The sequence below is a fragment of the Erpetoichthys calabaricus genome, chromosome 1, assembly GCF_900747795.2.
Source record: "Erpetoichthys calabaricus chromosome 1, fErpCal1.3, whole genome shotgun sequence".
Lineage (NCBI taxonomy): Eukaryota > Metazoa > Chordata > Cladistia > Polypteriformes > Polypteridae > Erpetoichthys > Erpetoichthys calabaricus.
The window spans coordinates 145,941,833-145,965,445 of NC_041394.2; the positions used below are offsets into that span (position 1 = coordinate 145,941,833).

The following is a 23,613-nucleotide window of genomic DNA, read 5'->3' on the forward strand; positions in this document are numbered from 1 at the left end:
TGCAAAAATACAGAACAAAGAAGAAATTACTATTTCTTTCAATGAACTTATAGAACTTTGCCTTACTGAACCCAAAGAACTGTATTCTCATATGCATTAAATCTAATACATTTACTGAAAAATTCAACACTCAAAAAATAGTTTTAGTTGAAACTCATCCAGATATGATTGACTTCTCAATAAAGGCCAATTTAAACAGAGTTCTATATTGTACACACAATAGTAAAAGAAAACACTATTATATTAAGTGTGCATGGAAATGTGGCTGTCAGTATTTATATTTAAAGGGCAAAGAAATGATACGACTTCAAGTCTTTAAAGAAAGATCGCAATGAGTAGGTATGTATTTGATGTTCAACCTGAATTTCAAAAGGTTAATAATATAAAACTGAATATATGAACGCCTTATTCATATTAATTCAAAACTAAATGACAGACTATGATTTGTATGCTTTAGAAATAAAACATATTGTCAGGGCTTTTCTTTTAAAACTGTAACACGATATTTGAAATGATTGCTGATGCTTTGATTTGTTTATGCCAAAAATCAATCAGGGAATTGTTGCATTGTGTTGCATACATTGTAATTTAATACATTTTTTTTTTAATTTTAAGAAAGGAATAAATACAAGACTTAAAATCAAGACAAAAGTGTGTGAGGGCAGTATAAAATGCATTAAACAATACATACTCTGTGATTTGTGCTAGTATTAGTAATAAAATGTCTGTGTAATACAAATTAATATGAAGTATCTATTCACATAATCTTATTCTCTTCTTCTTTACTCATTTACTTCAGTCTGATCATTCTATTGAACTAAATTGTTACTAGGCTGTATCATTTTCTGGATTTCATTACAAATTACTTCTAAACTACTGAGTACTTCCCTGCAATTAATATGGTGGCTTATGTTTCTACCTCTGCATGTGTCCATGCATCATACTGTTATCAGGAAGGAGAGAGTGATGCTTTACTGAATAAAGACCACAAACACAGGAGAAATTAAAGGGATTTATTGTCATGTTCCTAACAAGAAGCATCTTCTCAGACATTATTTACTTCATTTTAATTGGATTTACTCTTGTAACAAATACTTCTGTGTATACCTAGAATAATATATGGAAAATAAAACACCAAATTATCTAAAACAAAAGTACTACAAAGAATGCTAAAAAATACCTTGCAATATATATATAGAATCATGTATAGAGGTTTTGAAATATCCATCCAACAATAAATGCATGGGAGGGAGAACAGAAAATCCAACTTCCACTTCCAGACTGCAAATATGGTCAAACCACTATGTGCCACAGTGTAGGCAAATGTTGATTATTCTGGCAGAATATGCCATATATTGTATGTCATACTGTGTCCATCACAATGATTTCATTGTAAGATAAAGGACAATACATTCTTAGAAATGGCAAATGACACATTGTAACAAGTCCTTATTTTGTTTAGGAAAGACAGTGATTAATGCTTGACGAAAAGGTTGAGGTAGTATTTGGTTGTCTCTATCTTCTGTAAATGTTGCCAATAAGAGGGGAGCTAGCTGAGTGGAGAATTTCTTATAAAATTCTACGGGGTAACCATCAGGGCCTGCTGATTTCCCACTTTGAAGTGACTTTATAGCATCTAGTAATTCTGATAGTGTCAGAGGTTTGTCCAGTTCCTCAGCACTTAAAGCATCTATTTGTGGTGTCTGTAATGTATCTAGAAATGCATTAGATTGTGTGTTGTCTTCTTTGAACTCAGTAGAATGTAAGGATCTATACTAATAAAAGGCAAAGCCCTCACTGACTGACTCACTGACTGACTGACTCACTCATCACTAATTCTCCAACTTCCCGTGTAGGTAGAAGGCTGAAATTTGGCAGGCTCATTCCTTACAGCTTACTTACAAAAGTTAGGGCAGGTTTCATTTCGAAATTCTATGCGTAACGGTCATAACTGGAACCTATTTTTTGTCCATATACTGTAATGGAGGAGGCGGAGTCACGTATCGCGTCATCACGCCTCCTACGTAATCACGTGAACTAAAAACAAGGAAGAGATTTACAGCACGAGTCAAACGCGGGAACGAAGGTAAATGACGTTAATTTTTGAGTGTCTTTTAATACTGTGTAAGCATACATATTAACACGTGCAATTAAACGTGTGCATTTACGGGGTGATTTCTCAGCTTAAAAGCTCGCCTTTTATCAAACGCGGGAACAAAGGTAAATGACGTTAATTTTTGAGTGTCTTTTAATACTGTGTAAGCATACATATTAACACATGTGCAATTAAACGTGTGCATTTACGGGGTGATTTCTCAGGCTTAAAAGCTCGCCTTTTATTAAAAAGATAAATGCAAACTGTTTTCATTCTGAAGGGCACAAACCACGTTGTATTTCAGCCGTTAAACAAGCAAAAATGTCGGTACACCAGATAAATAAGCGCAACATATTATCAGTTGTATTATATGCTTACAATACATATAGAAATGTGTTAATCGTTAACTAATATTATGGGATGGTGTTTTTCGACTCGCGCCTTGATTTAAACGATTGCATGTCTTGGTGGGTTTGCGTAGCTTATTGTCAATATCTTTACACCTCTTTTTAAGACTTAATTTAAAAAGGTTTTCTTTTCTTCTTAATTAAAATTTAAAAGCAATACTTCACCGCTGCGAAGCCCCTCTAGCACTGACGTCCGAGGTTCGATTCCCGTAAGGGAGTGAAGTGAGTGGGTGGTTACCTACCAGGTAACGCTTATGGTTGGCCAGCAAGTCAGGTAACATCAGCCACGGTGCCTTCAGTTGTGAGAAGCAGATCATAGAATGGTTGAAAATAGTTTACTGTCAAATAATGCAAAGAGTACGCGACACGTGTTTCCCCCTTATTCTTGGCTCACTGACATCCGAGGTTCGATTACCGTAAGCGAGTGCAGTGAGTGTGTACGCCTGATGAGCCAAGAATAAGGGGGAAAGACGTGTCGCGTACTCTTTGCATTATTTGACAGTAAACTATTTTCAACCATTCTATGATCTGCTTCTCACAACTGAAGGCACCGTGGCTGATGTTACCTGACTTGCTGGCCAACCATAAGCGTTACCTGGTAGGTAACCACCCACTCACTTCACTCCCTTACGGGAATCGAACCTCGGACATCAGCGCTAGAGGCGAAGCCCCTAAAATTGCGCCACGGCGTGTGGTTCGCTTATTTGACAGCATGTAGATCGGGGTAATTACATTCACGGCATTCGTAGTCTGATTAACAATCTGATTGTATGGGTGGTTACCTACCAGGTAACGCTTATGGTTAGCCAGCAAGTCAGCTCGAAGTGATCACTCGAGTGAAGGCAGCTTCACAAAAAAACAGATCCTTAACAAACTGTTATTGGTATATTTTCCCTCAATTTAAAAAGGTTTTCTTTTCTTCTTAATAAAAATTTAAAAGCAGTACTTCGCCGGTGCGAAGCGCGTGGATTTGAGCGACTGACGCATACAGACATATTCATGAGTGCAAGTACTTCAGAAAGAAAGCACCGTGTAAACCTAAAGTTTAAATTAAGTTCATAGACCTACAAAAGGTTGCCATTGATTTGAGGCAAGATTGCTTTTCTCCTGTACAACTATACGTTGCATTCTTAACAGTAAGCTTGCACGACTTGGTCATATTACAACCGGAGTGCTGAACTGACAACGTGGTATACAAACAGAACTACAACAATCGTAAAAAAAGAAAGAATAAAAAAAGCGAAGAACCCTTGGATTTAATAAAAAGGCTCCTTCCTTGGCAAAGCAAGGAAAAAGGAAGACCTTATATGGCGTTCGTTTATAAAACAGCGGAAAAGCTGTGTGAAGTCAGTTTCACAAAAAAACAGATCCTTAACAAATTGTTATTGGGATATTTTCCCTCAATTTAAAAAGGTTTTCTTCTTAATAAAAATTTAAAAGCAGTACTTCGCGGGGATTTAGATATAGATATATATATATATATATATATATATATATATATATATAGATGTATATAGAAATATAGATATATATAGATATAGATATATAGAGATATATATAGATATAGATATATATATGTACATATGTCTATATATATATATGTAAGCTTATAAGTACTGCCTTACTTCTCTTTAAGAAAGGAAGATGTAATGATACTTGATTTAAACGATTCCATGTCTTGGTGGGTTTGCGTAGCTTATTGTCAATATCTTTACACCTGTTTTTAAGACTTATTGACTGAAACGGGCTTTCACGAAAAAAGTTAGGGCTTTGCTACAGGATACACCCTCCACAAGTTAAGGAAGTAAAAATAAAAGTATATATTTCTGTTTTATTTAAACCTTTTAAGTTCGTATGCATAGCCCCATTTCGCTGTTTTAGTTTTTTTTTTCTTTCTTCAGTAATATTTAATCTCCTTAAAGAAAAACAACATATGCATTTTACTTTTTTTGTATCTCTTTAGTAATATTTTAGTGTAAAAGGATAACCAGTATTTAAACCTTTTATGTTACTTTACTAGCAAAATACCCGCGCTTCGCAGCGGAGAAGTAGTGTGTTAAAGAGGTTATGTAAACATATATATATATATACATAAACATATATACATATATATACATATCTACATATACACATATCTACATATACATATACAGTAATCCCTCGCTATATCGCGCTTCACCTTTCGCGGCTTCACTCCATCGCGGATTTTATATGTAAGCATATTTAAATATATATCGCGGATTTTTTTCTGGTTCGCGGATTTCTGCGGACAATGGGTCTTTTAATTTTTGGTACATGCTTCCTCAGTTGGTTTACCCAGTTGATTTCATACAAGGGACGCTATTGGCAGATGGCTGAGAAGCTACCCAACTTACTTTTCTCTCTCTCTCTCTTGCGCTGACTTTCTCTGATCCTGACGTAGGGGGTGTGAGCAGGGGGGCTGTTCGCACACCTAGACTATACGGACGCTCGTCTAAAAATGCTGAAAGATTATCTTCACGTTGCTACCTTCTGTGCAGCTGCTTCCTGAAGCGACATGCTGCACGGTGCTTCGCATACTTAAAAGCTCGAAGGGCACGTATTGATTTTTGATTGAAAAACAAACTCTGTCTCTCTCTCTCTCTCTTTCTCTGCTCCTGACGGAGGGGGTGTGAGCTGCCGCCTTCAACAGCTTTGTGTCGCGGTGCTTCGCATACTTAAAAGCCTAACAGCCCTATTGATTTGTTTGCTTTCCTATCTCTTTCTGACAGGCTTTGCTCCTGACGCACACTCCTTTGAAGAGGAAGATATGTTTGCATTCTTTTAATTGTGAGACGGAACTGTCATCTCTGTCTTGTCGTGGAGCACAGTTTAAACTTCTGAAAAAGAGACAAATGTTTGTTTGCAGTGTTTGAATAACGTTCCTGTCTCTCTACAACCTCCTGTGTTTCTGCGCAAATCTGTGACCCAAGCATGACAAAATAAAAATAACCATATAAATATATGGTTTCTACTTCGCGGATTTTCTTATTTCGCGGGTGGCTCTGGAACGCAACCCCCGCGATGGAGGAGGGATTACTGTATATACATATACACATCCACATATACATATATATATACATATACAAATTTACATATCTACATATATATATATATATATATATATATACATATAAATATAGACATACATATATACATACATACATACATTCACACATATATATATATATATACTGTATATATACATATCTACTTATTGGCTCCTGTATTTAGGATATAGCGGGTTGGATAATGGATGGATGGACATTTATATGCATAGCCCTATTTGCCCGTTTTCGTTTTTTTTCTTTCTTCAGTAATATTTCAGCAAACCCGGAGCTTGTCAGTTCAAATCCTGGTACTGACACCACTGTGTTACACTGAGGAAGTCACTTCACCTGCCTGTGCTGCAAAAAAGAAAAGTAATGTAACAAATTGTACCTCAGATGTTGCAAGTTGCTGGAATAAAGGCATAAGTAAAATAGATAAATATGTATTATACACATAGGAAGTATTAATTTATTTTCAGTCAAGTCATCTGCAGCAAACCTTTATAAATGAGGGTTTCTACTTTTTAGATAGTGCAAACTGTTTCTTCTTCATTGAGGTTTTCTCTTGGAGAGCTTTTTTCATTTCATTGAAAATTAAAGCAGCAGCTGCCAAAATATGTAGCTTTCTTATTAATTTTTCAACATTGTGTAAAATAACTTTATAAAGTAACATAAAAGGTTTAAATACTGGTTATCCTTTTACACTAAAATATTACTAAAGAGATACAAAAAAAGTAAAATGCATATGTTCTTTTTCTTTAAGGAGATTTAATATTACTGAAGAAAAAAAAAAAAAAACTAAAACAGCCAAATGGGGCTATGCATACAAACTTAAAAGGTTTAAATAAAACAGAAATATACACTTTTATTTTTACTTGCTTAACTTGTGGAGGGTGTATCCTGTAGCAAAGCCCTAACTTTTCTTGTGAAAGCCCGTTTCAGTCAATAAGTCTTAAAAACAGGTGTAAAGATATTGACAATAAGCTACGCAAACCCACCAAGACATGGAATCGTTTAAATCAAGTATCATTACATCTTCCTTTCTTAAAGAGAAGTAAGGCAGTACTTATAAGCAGTACTTCGCACCGGCGAAGTACTGCTTTTAAATTTTTATTAAGAAGAAAAGAAAACCTTTTAAAATTGAGGGAAAATATATCAATAACAGTTTGTTAAGGATCTGTTTTTTTGTGAAGCTGCCTTCACTCGAGTGATCACTTCGAACTGACTTGCTGGCTAACCATAAGCGTTACCTGGTAGGTAACCACCCATACAATCAGATTGTGAATCAGACTACGAATGCCGTGAATGTAATTACCCCGATCTACATGCTGTCAAATAAACGAACCACACGCCATGGCACAATTTTAGGGGCTTCGCCTCTAGCGCTGATGTCCGAGGTTCGATTCCCGTAAGGGAGTGAAGTGAGTGGGTGGTTACCTACCAGGTAACACTTATGGTTGGCCAGCAAGTCAGGTAACATCAGCCACGGTGCCTTCAGTTGTGAGAAGCAGATCACAGAATGGATGAAAATAGTTTACTGTCAAATAATGCAAAGAGTACGCGACACGTCTTTCCCCCTTATTCTTGGCTCATCAGGCGTACACACTCACTGCACTCGCTTACGGTAATCGAACCTCGGATGTCAGCGCTAGAGGGGCTTTGCAGCGGTGAAGTATTGCTTTTAAATTTTAATTAAGAAGAAAAGAAAACCTTTTTAAATTAAGTCTTAAAAAGAAGTGTAAAGATATTGACAATAAGCTACGCAAACCCACCAAGACATGCAATCGTTTAAATCAAGGCACGAGTCGAAAAACACCATCCCATAATATTAGTTAACGATTAACACATTTCTATATGTATTGTAAGCATACAATACAACTGATAATATGTTGCGCTTATTTATCTGGTGTACTGACATTTTTGCGCGTTTAACGGCTGAAATCTAACGTGGTTTGTGCCCTTCAGAATGAAAAGAGTTTGCATTTACCTTTTTAATAAAAGGCGAGCTTTTAAGCCTGAGAAATCACCCCGTAAATGCACACGTTTAATCGCACATGTTAATATGTATGCTTACACAGTATTAAAAGACACTCAACAATTACACAGTATTTAAAGACAGTCAACAATTAACGTCATTTACCTTCGTTCCCGCGTTTGACTTGTGCTGTAAATCTCTTCCTCGTTTTCAGTTCACGTGATTACGTAGGTGGCGTAATACGTGATGACGCAATACGTGACTCCGCCTCCTCCATTAGAATATATGGACAAAAAACAGGTTCCAGTTATGACCATTACGTGTAGAATTTCGAAATGAAACCTGCCTAACTTTTGTAAGTAAGCTGTAAGGAATGAGCCTGCCAAATTTCAGCCTTCTACCTACACGGGAAGTTGGAGAATTAGTGATGAGTGAGTCAGTCAAACAAGTTCCAGTTATGACCATTACGCGTAGAATTTCGAAATGAAACCTGCCTAACTTTTGTAAGTAAGCTGTAAGGAATGAGCCTGCCAACTTTCAGCCTTCTACCTACACGGGAAGTTGGAGAATTAGTGATGAGTCAGTCAGTCAGTCAGTCAGTCAATCAGTCAGTCAGTCAGTCAGTCAGTCAGTCAGTCAGTGAGTCAGTGAGGGCTTTGCCTTTTATTAGTATGGATAAAGTTATTTTACACAATGTTGAAAAATTAATAAGAAAGCTACATATTTTGGCAGCTGCTGCTTTAATTTTCAATGAAATGAAAAAAGCTCTCCAAGAGAAAACCTCAATGAAGAAGAAACAGTTTGCACTATCTAAAAAGGAGAAACCCTCATTTATAAAGGTTTGCTGCAGATGACTTAACTGAAAATAAATGAATAGTTCCTATGTGTATAATACATATTTATCTATTTGACTTAAGCCTTTATTCCAGCAACTTGCAACATCTGAGGTACAATTTGTTACATTACTTTTATTTTTTGCAGCACAGGCAGGTGAAGTGACTTCCTCAGGGTCACACAGTGGTGTCAGTACCAGGATTTGAACTGACAAGCTCCGGGTTTGCTGAAATATTACTGAAGAAAGAAAGAAAAAAAAAGAAAACGGGCAAATGGGGCTATGCATACAAATGTCCATCCATCCATTATCCAACCTGCTATATCCTAAATACAGGAGCCAATCCCTGCCAACACAGGGCACAAGGCAGGAAACAAACCCCGGGCAAGGTGCCAGCCCACCGCAGGGCACACACACCCACACACACCCACACACCAGGGACAATTTTGAATCGCCAATGCACCTAACCTGCATGTCTTTGGACTGTGGGAGGAAACCGGAGTACCAGGAGGAAACCCAGACAGACACGGGGAGAACATTCAAACTCCACGCAGGGAAGCAAACCCGGGTCTCCTAACTGGCACCTTTCACTGCGCCACCATGCCACCCGCATACAAACTTAAAAGGTTTAAATAAAACAGAAATATATACCTTTATTTTTACTTCCTTAACTTGTGGAGGGTGTATCCGGTAGCAAAGCCCTAAGTTTTTTCATGAAAGCCCCTTTCAGTCAATAAGCCTTAAAAACAGGTGCAAAGCTAAACTTGCAGCACCGCTATTCAATTACACTTGCCTAACACCTCTCCTAAGGGGACATACTGTGGGATCTAGGCATCAGTCAAAACACCAGTCACAGGCCCGATTAGAAAGCGGGAAGCTGTGATTTGTCGTCTCCCTCCCATGTAACAATCACAGCCCGTGTTACAACGCACTATGTATGTATGTATATACAGTAATCCCTCGCTATATCGCGCTTCGCCTTTCGCAGCTTCACTCCATCGCGGATTTTATATGTAAGCATATTTAAATATATATTGCGGATTTTTTGCTGGTTCGCGGATTTCTGCGGACAATGGGTCTTTTAATTTCTGGTACATGCTTCCTCAGTTGGTTTGCCCAGTTGATTTCATACAAGGGACGCTATTCGCAGATGGCTGAGAAGCTACCCAACTTACTTTTCTCTCACTCTTTCTTGCGCTGACTTTCTCTGATCCTGACGTAGGGGGTGTGAGCAGGGGGGCTACGGTACGGACGCTCGTCTAAAAATGCTGAAAGATTATCTTCACGTTGCTACCTTCTGTGCAGCTGCTTCCTGAAGCGACATGCTGCACGGTGCTTCGCATACTTAAAAGCTTGCAGGGCACGTATTGATTTTTGATTGAAAAACAAACTCTGTCTCTCTCTATCTCTCTTTCTCTGCTCCTGACGGAGGGGGTGTGAGCTGCCGCCTTCAACAGCTTTGTGTCGCGGTGCTTCGCATACTTAAAAGCCAAACAGCCCTATTGATTTGTTTGCTTTCCTATCTCTTTCTGACAGGCTTTGCTCCTGACGCACACTCCTTTGAAGAGGAAGATATGTTTGCATTCTTTTAATTGTGAGACGGAACTGTCATCTCTGTCTTGTCATGGAGCACAGTTTAAACTTTGAAAAAGAGACAAATGTTTGTTTGCAGTGTTTGAATAACGTTCCTGTCTCTCTACAACCTCCTGTGTTTCTGCGCAAATCTGTGACCCAAGCATGACAATATAAAAATAACCATATAAACATATGGCTCTGGAACGCAACCCCCGCGATGGAGGAGGGATTACTGTATGTATATATGAAGAGGATGGATGGATGGATGGATGGATGTATATGTGTGTGTTTATGTATATGTGTATATGTATGTGTATATATATGTTGATATGTGTATATATATATATGTATATATATGTATATGTAGATATGTGTATATATGTATATGTATATATATGTTTACATAACCTCTTTAACACACTACTTCTCCGCTGCGAAGCGCGGGTATTTTGCTACACAGTAATCCCTCCTCCATCGCCGGGGGTTGCGTTCCAGAGCCACCCGCGAAATAAGAAAATCCATGAAGTAGAAACCATATGTTTATATGGTTATTTTTATATTGTCATGCTTGGGTCACAGATTTGCGCAGAAACACAGGAGGTTGTAGAGAGACAGGAACGTTATTCAAACACTGCAAACAAACATTTGTCTCTTTTTCAAAAGTTTAAACTGTGCTCCATGACAAGACAGAGATGACAGTTCCATCTCACAATTAAAAGAATGCAAACATATCTTCCTCTTCAACGGAGTGCTTGTCAGGAGCACAGAATGTCACATAGATAGAGAAAAGCAAACAAATCAATAGGGCTGTTTGCTTTTAAGTATGTGAAGCACCGCAGCACAAAGCTGTTGAAGGCGGCAGCTCACACCCCCTCCATCAGGAGCAGACAAAGAGAGAGAGACAGAGTTTGTTTTTCAATCAAAAATCAATACGTGCCCTTCGAGCTTTTAAGTATGCGAAGCACCTTGCAGCATGTCGTTTCAGGAAGCAGCTGCACAAAAGATAGCACCGTCAAGATAATCTTTCAGCATTTTTAGCCGAGCGTCCGTATCGTCTAGGTGTGCGAACAGCCCCCCTGCTCACACCCCCTACGTCAGGATCACAGATAGTTAGCGCAAGAGAGAGAGAAAAGTAAGTTGGGTAGCTTCTCAGCCATCTGCCAATAGCGTCCCTTGTATGAAATCAACTGGGCAAACCAACTGAGGAAGCATGTACCAGAAATTAAAAGACCCATTGTCCGCAGAAATCCGTGAACCAGCAAAAAATCCGCGATATATATTTAAATATGCGTACATATAAAATCCGTGATGGAGTGAAGCCGCGAAAGGCGAAGCGCGATATAGCGAGGGATCACTGTATATATATATATATATACAGGTGCTGGTCATAAAATTAGAATATCATGACAAAGTTGATTTATTTCAGTAATTCCATTCAAAAAGTGAAACTTATATATTAGATTCATTCATTACACACAGACTGATGTATTTCAAATGTTTATTTCTTTTAATGTTGATGATTATAACTGACAACTAATGAAAGTCCCAAATTCAGTATCTCGGAAAATTAGAATATTGTGAAAAGGTTCCATATTGTAAGTTTGAACAGTTTTTCCAAGAGCTCATCCACCCGGGGCATTGGGTAAGCATCGAATTTAGACACCTTATTCAAGCGCCTAAAATCAATACAAAAACTAACCGAACCGTCCGGCTTGGGGACTAACACGACCGGAGAGCACCAGTCACTTTTGCTTTCACGAATCACACCTAGTTCCAGCATCTTCTTGACTTCTTCGCGCACAATATTCCTTCGTGCTTCCGGAATTCGAAATGGACGCATCTGCACCCGAACACCGGCTTCAGTTGTGATTTTATGTTCTGCTAAATTAGTGACGCCTGGTAAGTCTGAAAAAACATCAGTGTTCTGTTCTATTAAGTTTAATAATTCTGTCTTTTGTGGATCAGTCAAATCGTTGCCAATGACAACATCAGTCTGAGAAACAGCAGTCAAGGTATTGTGAACCTGTTGTCTGTCGTGCCATTTCTTTAAGAGATTAATGTGCAAAATTTGAAATGGTTTTCGTCGACCAGGAATTCTAACCTTGTAATTTACTGGTCTCATACGCTCTTTGATAACTGCTGGGCCTTGCCATTTAGCTAGGAATTTATGTGGGTCTGACGGTATTAATACTAAAACACGATCGCCTGGTTTGAATTCACGAAGCTGACTGCGTCTATCGTATAGACGTTTTTGTGTTTCCTGTTCTCGTTGTTGATGCTCTACAGCAATAGAAGAAAGTCTGGAAATTCTTTCTTGTAAGGAAACTATTCGCTCTGCAAAACCCTCCCCCAGGAAAGGTTGTTTCATGACCTATCCATTCTTCTCGAACAACATCTAGGATGCCTCTTGGGCGCCTGCCAAATAACAGCTCGAAAGAATTCAAACCAGTGGATGCCTGCGGCGATTCTCGAACAGCGAACAAAACAAAAGGCAGGACAGTGTCCCATGTTGTGGGATCATTATGAGCAACTCTTCTGATTATCTGTTTTAAGGTTTTGTTAAACCGTTCAGTCAAGCCATTAGTTTGTGGATGGTAAACAGTGGTGCACAATTTCTTAATAGCGAACCGTTTACATAATTGTTTCATCACACGAGAAGTGAAAGGTGTGCCTTGATCAGTTAAAATTTCCTTAGGAATGCCAATACGGGTGAACATCACAGAGAGAGCCTTGGCTACAGACGAGGAGTTTGCCTTTTTCAAAGCAGTTACTTCTGGATATCGCGTTGCATAATCAACTAACACCAGCAAATACTGGAAACCATTTTTAGTTTTAGGCAAAGGTCCTACAATATCTAAACCCACCCTCTGAAAGGGGACATCCAAAATAGGCATAGGGCAAAGGGGAGCCCTAGGAGGCTTATGAGCAGAGACGATTTGGCAGTCAGGGCATGAAGTGCAGAACCGTTCAACATCTTTTCCCATATTTAGCCAATAAAATCGCTTCGATAATCGCTCTCTTGTTTTATCAGACCCCAGGTGTCCTCCCAAGATATGAGAGTGAGCTAGCTGTAATAGAATTTCCCTATGTGCTTCAGGTACTACTAATTGCTCAATAAAGTCTTCCAATAAATGGTCCGAAATCACTCTGAAAATACAACCATCTTTCACCAGAAAGTGTGGCGTTTTTAGTCTCCCATTATATCGGTCTTGGTAATAGGAGTCACTGGCAGTGTAAGCCTGGTTAAATGCATACTCCAACGAGCTATCAGCACGCTGCAAGCGCACAAAATCCTGCTGCTCGCTAGAACTCGGTTTGGGTTCTGAGACATTTACAATTTGAGAGGACGTGCAAGGGTCTTGACAATTTGAGAAATTCTCCAGGGAGTTTTCCTCCGACTCACTGAAGAGATCTGGTTCAATATGTAAATTGGGGCCTAAATTGTTCCCTACTGCCACCAGTTCCCCGTCTCCCTCCCCCCGAATGGGTTTAACAGGTGAGTCGATTAGTGACTGGTGTTCCGCCATTAATTTAGGAAAAAGAGCATTCCGTCTGCCTATCAGCAAAGGCCAAGGGCATGAATCAGAAATAGCAGACCACACTTTAAAGTGACGACTCTTATAAGTTACAGGAAGAAATAATGTCTCATAGTTCTTAACATCTCCATGTACACAGCATATGTTAACAGTCTCAGTATTACTATGGTAACTGTCGTCAAGACAGTCGCGTCTGACAACACAAAGGTCACTGCCTGAGTCCAAAAACGCTGTCACCTGTCGGCCCCCGAACTTTATAGAGAAAAATAAGCCATCTTTGTTTTTCGACGGATCCGGGAAATTCGAGCAACAAACCTCTGCTATGCCAATTTCCATTGAACGGGCTGGAGATAGACGACAATCTCTTACTAAATGACCAGGCTGATCACACCAGAAACATCTTCGCTCGCCGGCACTGAATCGACGACGTCCACGACCACGACCTCTGTCTCCGGTAGCAGGCATCTCATTTGTGGTTTCAGCAACTGCATTTCCTGGTGGTCTAGCCGACGACATCTGAATATCAGTTGTTGAAGGATGACGAGGTACACGATCAAGTTGACGAGGATACTCTGGGCGTTCCCTTATAGGTTTTAACACAGGATACTGAGTACCGAAGCTACTGCTTGTTTTGAAAGCGGTCTGGGAGCCTTCTAGACGTTGTGAAATAATATCTAGAGATTCAAGATTGTGACGAAGAAATTCATCTCGGATGGGTGCAGGTATTCCAAACAGCACTACGTTCATAACAACTATTTCAACGATGCGCTCAACCTTATCTCCCTCAAACCAGCATTGCACTTTGAGAATCAAATCTTGTATCTGAGCACGAACAGACCTGTCCATATCCAACCTCCAGTTGTAAAGTGCAAAACCTTTTGACAAAAACGTCGTGGCTTTCTTCAAGACAAGCTGATCTTTCAAAAAATCATAATCGCCAAATTAGTCGTTAGGTATATTTCGTAATGAAAGTAGTGCATCACCAGACAAAAACGGGGTGATGATAACAGCCCAAAGACGTTTGTCCCATCCTAACACAGTCGCCACTTGTTCAAAAGCCAAAAGAAATAGCTCTGGGTCATCAGATGGGCCCATCTTCGACAGGACATTCTTAGCATTGTCCGGAAGTGGAGGCAGAGGAATCACACGTCTAGTAACTTGCGCAGGTGCTGGTGGAGGCGGAACATACTGTTGAAGGATTGGAGAAGCTCTTCGAGGCTGAATATATTGTTGGGTGTCTGTTCGTCTGACAGACGGAGGCTGGAGGCTAGACGCAGGACGTTCGGAATGTAAATCATCTTCCGAATCATATGGGATAGGAACATTCTGGGCGATTTGGAAAAGGTATTCGGCTTCCGCATTCCGAATCATATGGGATAGGAACATTCTGGGCGATTTGGAAAAGGTATTCGGCTTCCGGTTGTGCTAATGCATCCATCTGTGCAACCATTCTTGGTACCACTTGTCACGCTTGGGTTACAAGATTGCACAGAAGACCAGTGGAAGTTGAAGAAATTCTAATTTTTATTCAAACACTGCAAACAAACATTTATCTTTTAAAACTGTCTCAAACATGCTCCTTGAAAGAGTTTACACCTCCGCTTGTCATTTAAAAGCAACCAAGGATTTCTTCTTCTTCGGAGGAATACGTGCCAGGAGCACCAGAAGTCAGAGAGAGAGAAAGAAGCAGAAAATCAATTTATAACCACAGAGAGAAGTCGGCACAGGCTTTTTGACAAGGCGGAGTAGCGCGCGAGAGGCAGATTACGCGACAGAGCCGGCCAGAAGGAAAAGGAGAAATGTGAAGGTAGTCTCTTTATGTTTCCTAGGGGTTTCCTAGGGCTTTTTCCAGGGGCGTCTGTATCTTTTTGGGGGTAGGATTAGCTTCGCAGCTCACAATGTATATGTGGATGTGTATATGTATGTATATATATGTATATGTAGATATGTACTGTATATATATGTATATGTATATATATGTTTACATAACCTCTTTAACACACTACTTCTCCGCTGCGAAGCGTGGGTATTTTGCTAGTTTATAATAATCTCTAAATGTGTGCGTTATATTTTTATGGTCAATGATTTCTTCTCCATTCGTGTTGGTGATTGCTGGTATTGCATTGCGAACTTCCTGTTTGTGAATTTGTTGAGCTAAAAGCTTATCAGCTTTTTCTCCGTGTTCATAGTAATGATGTCTTGACTTATAAATAAGTTGTTCAGTTTCTTTAGTTGTCAAGTTCTAGTTCTAGTAATTTCGCTTCTTAGCTCTGACACTTTCTTTGTTTCTAATTTATTTCTATGGGAAAGGTATGAAATAATCTGTTCTCTTAAGAAGGCCTTTAGAGCAGGCATGTCAAACACGCGGCCCCCGGGCCACATGCGGCCCGCAACACAAATCTGTGTGGCCCGCATGACAGATCCTAGTTAGCACTGAACTTGTACAAAATGATTACTATCGTTTGTGATTGAATCATTCTGCATCTTCGGTGTTACTTATTGATTTTTCTTACTTCTGCCTTCTGACAAAAGCGTGTTTTCCCATGGCATTACGGTACCAGAAACGTCATTTGCTAGTATAGCCACAAGCCTTGACCAAAGTTAATGAGCCGCAGCATCACAACTGAAGTGCTAGGCTGCAGCAGCGGGCAGCAGGGGCGGCCTTAGGCATGTGCAAACTGTGCACCTGCACAGTTCCGCCAAATCCCAGGGGCCGCTACGCCAATATATATTGAATATAAAACAGAAAGAGAAAATAACGACACAGCTGACGGCAATGTGGCTGAAAAACATTGTGTTTCTTGTTAATTATTACGCTGTATTTACAAATGTCGCTAGAGTCGGAGCAGTAAGCTATATGTGGTATTATGACGTTCTGCCGTAATGAGAATATCATGGGCCGCCACTTGGTTTTCAAGTTACGGACACGCGTATATGGAAGCGTGTCATGAGCATGAGGCGGCTATGCAGTGTCCGCAACGGACATGGCCATCCGCCGTGCATAAGATACCGTATTGACATTGCCAGGTGAAGGGGCCACCGATTCTTTCTCTGCCCAGGGCCGCCACGAGCCTAGAGCCGCCCCTGCTAAGGCTACACTACTGACTGGGCTGCTGAGACTGGCCACTGGGCAGAACTGACCATCACAAGTAGTAATAGCCGCATATTTTAACGTTTTTTTTTGCTCTAGTTTCATGTAAATTTGTGCTAGTATTGTAACGAACAGTTAGTGCAGACTACAGCTGAAGATCTGAAGTGGACGCAAGAAGTTGGTGAGTTGTTTATTAACATATTTTTGTGATTTTAAGTTTGTAAAATGATTGTAGGTCAGGTGGCTTTTTGCATATTGGCTTATTTTACAATATAAACAATGCAGAGAATTCACTCAAGCTCCATATGCGCAAAGCATTGAATTATTCAACAACAAATTATTTATCAAGCTCATCTGTCTCGCTTAAAACTGTCCAAAATGTTTCCAGGGCAAAACCCAACCTGCGAAAGCTGCAACCAAGCTCCTGCCTCACTGGGTCACATGTTTTGGGCCTGCACCAAATTAACATCATTTTGGACCAAAATTTTTAAGTGCCTTTCAGACATCCTTGGGGACACAATCCCTCCTAACCCATTAACCGCTGTGTTCAGTGTTCTTCCAGACGGACTTGAAGTGGAGAAGGACAAACAAACGGTGATTGCATTCACTACACTTTTGGCACGCAGACTTATTTTGTTAAATTGGAAGAATCCTAACTCTCCTCTGATAAATCAGTGGGAAACCGATGTTTTATATTATTTGAAATTAGAAAAAATCAAATTCTCAGTTAGAGGATCCGTACAGAATTTTTTCAAAACCTGGCAGGATCTAATCAATAATATTTTAGAATAAGAGAAATAATTATTACCGCATTTATTTCCCTTCTCCATTTTTTTTATTTACCTATATATATTTCTTCCTTTCTTTTGTTTATTTTTGCCCTATTAAAAAGCCTTAAGCAATTCTCCTTTGGCTAAGCTCTCCTTCTCAAGGGTGGGGTCTGATTTGTCTTCAATTCTTTTTTGTTATAAATTAATCTATATGTATGGAATGATTACAATAAAACTAATAAATAAAATTAAAAAAAAGAAATGGCAAATGACCTACACACATGTATACAGGTACCCAGAGAAAAATACATGTAGGCACTGGGAGAAAGTGTAAACTTACCATGGCCAGAACCTGAGCAACATCTGGGAAGGTGTGCCATAATTCTGAAATTGGGAAAATTAAAAACTGTGGTGTTGCATAGCATTATTGAGATGAGTATTAAATATTTTCTACATATTTATTAAAACCTTAAGAAAAAAGAAATTTGTGTCCATAATGGTTAGCATTAAATATCTTGAGACTTCAGGTAGGAAAAATGGTTACAACTGAGGTTCATAGTGAGTAAACCAATATCAAACAACAAGTCACTGAAAGACAAACTGTCAGACCACAGCAAGTTACAAGATGTAAGATGAATAGCTCACAGATTGTGCAAAGCTGCAGAGCTTGCGGTTTATAAGAGCAAATAGCTACCAAAGTCTTTTAAACTGAAAAGAGAAAACAAAACATTAAACTATAATAGCAAAATTGGTGCAACAATGTCAGTTGAATAAAAGAACTGATTCAGTGCAACCCTGCTCTATGACCTGTTACATAAAACAAGCCAAATCTACTTTACTTATTAGTCCTGGGAATTTTCTTGGTATACATTTGCCAAAACAGCTTAAGAAGCATACCAGTAAACAGTCTGACCTAATGAGTCTTAGAGGACACGGCTCTCTGCTGAAGACTGCTATGATCTTCATATCACAACCAATGGAATCTTATAGTTCACAGAAAGATATTTTGCTCTTTAGTTTGTATTGAGGAGTAATGTCTGTCTCCTTGCTATGCCCATAGCTTCACATATCGCTATACTGCCACTTAACTATCCACAAACTACAGTATATTAGTGTTTAGAAGTAAAACAATAAAAACGATTAGGTAATTTTTTTTTTTTTTAATATTTTTATTTTATTAATTTTCATTGTAATCATTCCATACAAACAGATCAATTTATAACCCAACAAATTTGAAGACTAATCAAACCCCACCCCTGAGAAGGAGAGCTTAGCTAAAGGAAAATTGCTTTAGGTAATTTTAATAATGGTATTTTAAAAGTCCATCAACAGTAACAACTACATATAATACATTATGTATATACTGTAAGCAGATATAAGCAAATAAATCATGCACTATAGCTTTGCTTGTGACATGAACATGTTTGAGGAAAGTCATTATGTTCCAACTCAGTTATAACCACTAACATGCTAAAGTTACACCTAAAACCATGTACATGAACCAACATCTTCCTGAATTATCTACCTGAACAATTACTTTAATCATTCTCTAAATGAAATCACACCCAAAGTAAAATCACCACTAAACGCCGGTTTTTCAGTAATTCTCATCTCCACAAGCAAGACGAATAAAGAATTTCACCAGCATCTTTATTGATCAGTACAGATTTGCACTCACAGGAACATCCCTCCTTTATCTGCAGGTCTTCCACAGGAGTGGGTACTGAAAGGCCAACAGTCCTGATGTTCTAAGTAAGAACTTGCACAAACACCATAGGTAATGTCCAGAAAAATTTATCCTGGAGCTGGCATACATTGTGTGAAGAAAAATAAGCAAATCAAATGCATTAACACACGATGGAGATACTCATTTAATGTGAAAAAAAAAAACTTGTTTTGAACACTAATATACCTTTTATTGGATGCTAAAATGGTTTTAAAGTTATTTATCAAACTGAATAAGATGCACAAAATTCTAACACATTTTATAAAATCTTCCTAATGTCGAATTTAGAGAATTTAGAGAACTACAACTAAATTACAAGTAAAGGGTAGGTTAGTGCTGCTGCCTGATGAATTCAGTGCCCATGCTTCAAATACTGTATTTGACTATTGACCATGTGGAGCCAGAATGCTCTTCCTCTGTATGTACAGGTTTTTGTCTGAGGTATTCTGGTTTTCTTCTCATTTCCCCAAACATGTACATGTTAGATGGTTCAGCAATTCTAAATTGGACCAGAGTGAGTGTGAGTGTGTGAATGAGTGGGCCTTGTCATGGACTGGCTGCTAATATACTGTATGCTCTGATCATCACCTCCCAACAAAATCCTGAAATGGATTAAGCAGGTTTGAGAATGTAATCTCAGGTTTTTTACTGTACTACTGTTATTCAAAAAATATTCTATACTGCTTTAAGAATTCATTTGGACCCAACAGACACAATTTTTATTTGTTTTCCTTCATATTGGTCAGAATCACTTTACCTTGTTCTCATTGTTTTATTGGGTGGTAAATGTGTGAATTGTATGTTATCAGTTGGAGGCCACTAGGCCCTGAAGGAAACATTTCATTTGTTTAATTGAAATTACTATGGCTTTACTTAACAAATTAAATGTCTGGTGCTAACTATATCATGCCAAGACGGAGAATAAGTAATTAAAAAAACAAAGAAATCTTTTAAGTGTGCTTTAACAGTTACCATGAAACACCCATTTAAGAGCAGTTTACTTGCATATTCCAAATAAGCTGACTTATTTATTTTTTTATATAAGAATAATTTAGTTTTATTTTTTCATCTTGCTAACCACAAATTCTAGGTGGTAACCTACCATCCTTGTTGCTCTTTTATATATACACACAAATACATTTTATGCTTCTGTTTCTGTGGAATTTTCCAACAAATTTACTTACTTATTTACATTTTTTCTGCTCAACACCTTTGCAAAAATGCAGAATAAATGGAGAACATGAGGATTACAGATGTGTCAATACACAGGACACTGCATTATATAAGCACTGAAACCTGTATTATTTCCTTAGTGTGTCCTGCAGATGACATTTCTTGCAATATAGGAACATTACTTTCTCACTCTGCTTTTTATTTGTTTTGTTAATCATTCTACATGCCAAGTAAAGTGTAGCTTGTAGCTCTTCAGTTGGATTAAAAATGTAGAATATGACAATATTTCGAAAATAAAATAAGGAAGACAATTTTTTCCTAATATGACACAAAAGAGAAGCAAATTGGGAGTTGACAAATGTATACAGCTTCATAATACAAACTATAGTCTCCTCCTGTACAAAGTAGCTAGATATGTGAAATATAATTATCCCTTTAATGTATTTGTTTCAAGCATTAATTTATATTACAGTATTAAAATACTTCAAAGAGACCCAGTTCCACAAGGCAATAAATTTGTGAACTTAATTATTGATTCTGCATATCCAATTAGCAAAACTTTATGCCATTTTACTAAACTACTTGGTTTATTTGATATCAACAGTTCAAGAGAGGGGAGAGTCCACCACTGATTTACCCCGTCTTTTGTTATTGTTCAGAGTTCACAAAATTGTTTAATTTATATGTCAGTAGTTTTCTATACTGTGAATTTAATAAAACATTTCATAGTTCTACATGAAATAAACTTACAATAGCTGTGCTCATCTTTGGTAAATCTCAAATTACTTGTATTCCAGCATGGTTATTTACATAGACTATTTTACAAATGGTTGCAATGAAATTCTCCCAACAGCCTTTTTTCCCTACAAGCTGTTCTCTAAACTGAACGTAGACTATTTAAAAAGAGAGAATTCCAATAGTCTTCTATACATTTGTAATGTAATTTGCAAGACAAAAACAGCATTGTTTGAAATGATTTAACACCAATATTTCCTACTTTATTTTAAAATCAAAAATGTCTGAGATTTTTCCTTTGTTATTAACAATGGCCTTCTTGATTTGAGACTTGATCCATATTCATCAATTTTATTAACTAATTTTAACTAAATGCCACTCTGAGAAAAATGTTACTAATTAAATAGTTTGGTAAATCACTAATAATTCTGTAGTTTGTCCACTTGAGAACAGCCAAAGTAACCATTACAAATCTTTCAAATCGTTTTTGTAAATATTTTTTTTTCAGATTGTCAAAATGATTAAATATCTGTTAAAGCTCTACTCAAGACAAATACCAAATTATAGTTTTTGCAATAAGATGCACAAACACGAAAAATCTCTGCTCTTTCCAAGCAAGAATAATCCTTTGTATCAGCTGAAGTTCTCAATATTAAATAACTCATTGGACTCAACAGACTTGCTCATGTATAAGAATTCTTCCTATAACAATAAATGTGGGTAAGAATATTTCTCAGAAGAACAGTTGGACAGGCAGGGTTAGTAACAACAGTAACAGTACATGTGTATAAAAACAGAAATTGTCTATGCTTTTAGTGTTTCTTCTTCTTCAACCTGCCTCATATTTCTAAAGGCTCAGGCATAAGGACAGTTTACATCAAAGAAATCCTAGCCTTTCTAAGCAAATGGGGAGAGATGTCTTAATTTTAAGGACTTGAAAGTCCTTGCATAAGTGTTTCACCTGAACACGTATGCAGTTGGTCATAGAGGATTATTACTAGAGGTTCCCATGGATGCCAAAGGTATGGAGCTGTTGATACTGTATACATGTTCTAAATAGTTTCTTCTTGCTTTTTTTTTAACTTAGCAGCACTTTTGCACTGGCAATGGGCCATAGTATTGGCACACTTCCCTATACTGAGCTGACATCTCGCTTTGGTATATGCAGCAGTGTCCTGCCATCTTATCGTTCATCATGCGGCATCAGTAAAACAACTTCTGCTTTTGGCTTGAAGTTGAGCTGAGGTCACAGATTTTGTTGTTTTCATGGCAAAACAGTCTTTTTTTTACTTTGTTTTGTGATTGAAATGTGTGACTTTTGGTTATGAAGAAAACGACCACTCTGTTGTAAAGACCTGAGCAGGCATTGGATCTGATTGGCATATGCAATGCTTTATACTGACAGTAAAAATGGTAGTGATGTAGTATCCTTTGCTGTCATCCAATACTGCCATGGCTATTTTCCTGACAGACATGCTGCATGGACCTGAAGCCCAATGAGGTGGCATAGCTAGGCTGCACTTCCTCCCAAGCAATATGCCTCACTGTCAGGAGAGCTCAACACACCCCAGCTCAATCCACCAAGGGCGCTGGCCATGTTGCGTTCTTGCTGTGTGTTAGTACAGAGTCACTGCTCACCATGGGAAGGGGTTCTTTTCTTGTCAGCAATGCCGCCTGTCTGAGCAGCCGTGTTGTATGTGAAGGACCTGAAGCCAAATTCTGTGACCGTGGTAGCATGCATTACCAATTCAACGTTCGTGTTATGCATGTCACAACATAATCTCTGAATTGATATCAAGATCAAGTGGTAAGGTCCAGATGGACAACCCTTAGCATTTTATATATACATATTTATGCATGCAAAGTAGATATAGGATAAGATTTTTCCAAGGTTGTTGGAGCCAGACCTAATACTGTCAACAAACATAACCTGTAGCTCCTTGGGAGATAGGAGGAAACACAATGCTTAGATAATGACTTGAACCTGAGAACTCCCTCACAATGTTGCCTGCCTTACCATCATAAAACAAGTACATACCACAGTCCTGATCTAATAAGAAGGTTCTGAATTTGAATATATAGTTATTTGATATAACTGTTTAAACCTTCCCTTATGAAGCACAATTTCATCATATGCAATTTAGGAAAAATGTATTTTTTCATCATAATGCAATATAGTCAATAAAACACATAAACCATGACCATGAATTCATAACAAATTGGTTCAGATGCATCTAAAATAAAACACTGCATACATTTTGATTTTATATTCACTCCATAATGTAGGAAATCACATTATCCTGAAATAAGAAGCAGCTCATTTTTCCAGGGTGTCTGTGGCAGAGCAAAGACATGAGGCAAAAAGAATCTAAACCCAAATACAGTACTGTATCCATAAAATGTAATTAGAATTAAATCTCAATAAAATGGGAACAGTAAAGAGTATAAAAAAATACTGTAATTCAAAATATCCTTCCTTCATCTTACTGAAATAGTGCCATCTAGCGTTCCATTTGTGAAATTCTTATCCTAATAATAAAATATGAAATTGCTCACAAATGTGTAAAATGTACAAAATATGATTGAAATATGGAATTGCACAAAACTGTATCCCTATAAAAAATTAATTC

At 38.0% G+C, this 23,613-nt stretch overlaps 1 protein-coding gene across 1 annotated transcript in view; it reads right to left on the reverse strand.

The window, feature by feature from the left end:
- The window catches only part of wif1 (wnt inhibitory factor 1), a 106,172-nt gene that overhangs the window by 54,297 nt on the left and 28,262 nt on the right, over positions 1 to 23,613 (reverse strand). The window lies entirely within an intron of this gene.